The sequence below is a fragment of the Alligator sinensis genome, unplaced genomic scaffold, assembly GCF_000455745.1.
Source record: "Alligator sinensis unplaced genomic scaffold, ASM45574v1 scaffold1194_1, whole genome shotgun sequence".
In the NCBI taxonomy this organism is placed as follows: domain Eukaryota; kingdom Metazoa; phylum Chordata; order Crocodylia; family Alligatoridae; genus Alligator; species Alligator sinensis.
In genome coordinates this window covers 135,874-140,246 of record NW_005843070.1, presented here as the reverse complement: position 1 = coordinate 140,246, position 4,373 = coordinate 135,874, and positions in this window count along the sequence as shown.

Below are 4,373 nucleotides of genomic sequence, written 5' to 3'. Positions count from 1 at the left end.
GAGTTTCCCCTGACCCTAATGGCTAGTTCCCCCCTTGGGGCCCCTTCCTACAGCTGCTTTTCAGCTACTCTCCCTATTGAGTGGCCAGCTGGCTAGCCAGTCGACTTCCCAGCCAACCTCTCTGCTGGTGTCTTCGCCGGCTCTGCTGTCGGTTTCCTAGCTGGGGTCTTCATTGGCTCTGCTGCCGGCTTGCCTGCTTGAGCCCTCACTGGCTCTGCTACCGGCTTGCCCGCTCGATCCCTCGCCGGCTCCGCTACCGATTTGCCTGCTCGAGCCCTCGCTGGTTCTGCTGCCAGCTTCCTCACCCGCTTTGCTGCCGGCTCTCACACTGGTTCTGCTGCCGTTCTTTCACCGGTTTCCCTGCCGGCTCTGCTGTTGATGCCGCCACCGGCGCCTCCACAGGCTCTGCCCCTGCTGTCCCGGGGCTGCCCAACGCAACGGCTGCGCTTCTCAGGGTGTGGGCTTCCCCGTCGAGCCTCTGCTCACCAGCCCTCCTGCTGCATCCTCGGGGCAGTCTTTTATCCTCACCAGGTGGCGTCTCCCGCTGACGTCACCTTGCCCCAGCTGGATATAGGTGCGGCTAACAAACCGCGCCGGCGGTTTTGCTGTGCGCCTCTCCCCACACCTTTCAGCCCCTGCAGGAGGTAAGTGGGGCTTTCTTTCGTTTTTGGCCTGGGGTCCTCCAGTCGCCCCAGCTCCCCTGGGACACAACTCCCCCCTCAAGATGCCTTGGGGCACTCTGGTATCCTTCCCCTGGGTCGTGGCTGGTGAGCCCCTTAGTTAGATTTTCCACATCTTCAGTCTGATCTTCGCCTTCGCATCTAGATAGAAAATCCACCACCGTATTATTCTTTCCTGGCCGGTGTATTATCTGAAACTTATATGGCTGAAGGGCCAATGCCCATCGGGTAATCCGGGCATTGTTGGTTTTGGCTGAGCTTAGCCATTTTAAGGGGGCATGATCTGTCACCAGCTTAAATTCCCAGCCCATCAGGTAGTATCTAAAGTGGTCCACTGCCCAACGAATAGCCAAGCACTCCCGTTCTACCGTGGCATACCTTCTCTCCGCTGGTAACAACTTGTGACTGGCGTATGCCACGGGCCTCTCGGTATCTCCTTCCTTCGGGGTGAGGACGGCACCCACTGCCATCTCGGAGGCGTCGGTCTGCAAAATAAAAAGCTTCTTGAAATCGGGGGTATGTATTATAACATCTTCACACAATGCTTGTTTCAACCTCTCGAAATTTTGCGCCATCTCTTCCGTCCATTTTATTGTCCCGGTTTTCCGTCCTTTAAGGGCCTCCATCAGAGGTGCTGCCTATTCTGAAAAGTGGGGCACAAATCTCCGATAATAATTGGTCAATCCTAAGAACGACTGGAGCTGGCGACAATTTTGGGGGGCCGAAAAGTTCCAGATGATCTCCACCTTGTCTGCCAGGGGTCTAATCGTGCCCCTACCGACCAGAAACCCTAAATACTTTGTCTCTTTTTGGGCCAGAGCACATTTCTGAGGGTTTGCCGTGAGACCCGCATGCTTCAGCTCCAAAAGGATGGCCCTCAGAGCTCTTTTATGCTGTGCCCAGGTCTGGGAGAATATGACGATGTCATCTATGTATGCCGCTGCGTATTCAGCGTGGGGCGCCAAAATCTGGTCCATCAAGCGTTGAAATGTTGCTGCAGCTCCATGCAGCCTGAAGGGCATCCTGATGAACTCATAGAGCCCCCATGGGGTACCGAAGGCCATCTTCGGTTGGTCTTCCTGGGCTACCGGGATTTGCCAATAACCTTTCGCAAGGTCCAGGGTAGATATGTACTGCGCGTTCCCTATTCTTTCTATTAATTCAGCCACTTGGGGCATAGGGAACTCATCGAAGATGGCCAACGCATTCAACCGCCTGCAGTCGATACAAAGTCTCAGTGATCCATCTGGTTTATGGACCGGAACCAGAGGGCTCCTCCAGGGACTCCTTGAAGGCTGAATTACTCCTTGCTTTAACATCAAGTCAACCTCTTCACGCACGGCCTTTAGGAGGTGGTGGGGAATAGGCCTCCATCTTTCCCTTACTATTGCCCCCAGCGGGGTCTTTATAGTGTGGACAGCGCCCTGGGCCCAGCCAGGTTCTTTACGGAATACCCCTCGGAATTCTTCTATCAGGTCTAGCGTCTCCTTCCTCTGGAACTCGGACAACTCCTCCCCGATTCTGGCCAAGGTTCGTTCCTTAGAGGGCACAGTCTCCCTTTTCAACCCCTGGGGCCCCAAGTCCTCATTATCAGCCTCTGAAAAGGCAACCCACCCTTCAGGTTCTTGCCATTCTCGAAGGAGGTTTACATGAAAAATCTGTTTTTCTCGAAGATGGACCTCATAGTCTACTGGTCTGACCCGTCGGAGTATCTCGAACGGCCCCTGCCACTGAGTCAAAAACTTACTTGTGGACGTGGGGAGAAGTACCAACACTCTCTGTCCTGGTTTGAACACCCGCTCTTTGGCGCGGCCATCGTACCTTTCTTTCTGGAGGTCCTGTGCTTCCTGCAGATTCTCCTGGGCCAGATCTTGGGCCATCCTTATTCTCTGCTGGAATTCCTGTTGGTATGTCGTGGGTTCTCGAGAGGGCTCGCTGTTTTGCTCCCATTCCTCTCATAGGACTTGCAACAAGTCCCGGGGGCGATGTCCTAGAACTAGCTCGAACGGAGAAAACTTTGTAGAATCTTGAGGAGTGTCTCTGAGGGAGAATAATACCAAGGGTAGGAGGAGATCCCATTTCCGGGGGTCTCCCTGAATGCAGCATCTCAATATTCATTTTAGTGTTCCATTTAGGTGCTCCACCAGCCCATTGGTCTGGGGGTGGTAGACCAAGGTACGGAGCTGCTTTATCTGCAACATCTGGCACACCACCCTCAGGACTCTGGACATAAAATTTCTTCCCTGATCGGTTAAAATCTCTTGTGGGACCCCCATCCTAGATATCCATTTTATCAACTCCTCCACAACACGAGGGGCAGTCACGGCTCGTAGAGGAATGGCTTCCGGGTACTGGGTCGCATAATCTACCATGACTAATATGTATTGGTGGCCGGTGCTGCTTCAGGGAAGCAGTCCTATGACATCTAGCACTACCCGCGAGAAGGGGTTGTCTATGATAGGCATGGGTTGGAGGGGAGCTCAGGCAGGACATTCGGTCCTCGTCTTTTGACATTCGGGGCAAGCCGTGCACCGTCGGGCCACTTCCTCCCTCATCCCAGGCCAAAAGAACCACCGGCTCACTTTTGCAAGGGTTTTATCCCATCCTAAATGCCCTCCCACTGGGCTCGTGTGTGCCAATCACCAAATAATCTGGCGAAATCAGGCCGGTACCACCAGTTGCCCCTCCGCGGTGCCTTCCCATCTGTGCCCCTGTATGCGGTAAAGGAGATGGTTCCTTACCTCGTAACGGGGCCTCCCCTTGAGCAGTGGGGTGGAGACGTCTTCAGGGTCCTGGGCCTGTTCCCGAAATGTCCCAAGCTCTTGGTCTTCCTCTTGCGCCTCCCGAAATTGCAGGCTGCTGGTGAAATCGCTGAGGTCCAAACCTTCAGCCTTGTCGGCCGACTCCCTGTCTTCCTCCATTTCACCCAGCCATCCTTCGTGCTCCCATATCTTTCTGCATGCCTGTTCTGAGTCTCTCGCTCGGTCTAGGACGTCGTACATGGGTGTCCAGTCCTGACTCAGTAGCATTTCGCATGACAAATGGGGCACTACCCCTACCAGGAGTTCTCCCTGGTGTTCCATCACGCATAGGTAGATCCATTCCCATGCTACTTGCTTGGTCTCCCCATGGAGGCAGGCCACCTTCACGGAGGGGGCCTTCCGTCCACCATACGGGCGTACCACATCAGATCTCACCATGGACTGGGCGCATCCTGAGTCCAGGGTCACTTGCACAGGGCACCCATCCACCCAAGCCTTAACGACAGGGCGACTCCAAGTCGCATTCTCCTCACCGAGAAGAATTCTCCTCAGGCTCTGCATAGCTGCAATCCATTGGTTCATCGGCTTCATGACCCCTCTGCCGGTCCATTGGAACGCTTGACCTGTTGGCGGGGAGCCAGCGCTCGGTGGACTGGCTGGGGGGTTGCTGTGGGAGGGGCCTGGCCCGCACCAAAAACATACAGTGTCCCGAGTGACCCCACGGCTGGGCGGTCACCGCTGCTCAAGTTCCTTTGGGGGGCTCGCAACGGATCCTGGATTCCTCCTCTGTCTGGGATAGCTCACTTCTGAGGCCGAAAAAGCCTCTGTCAATTTCAGGGCTTCTTCACAGGTCCGGGGGGAGTGTTGGCGTACCCAGCGTTGTGTCCTCTCCTCCAAATCATTTTGGAATTGCTCAAGGACGATCTGATCC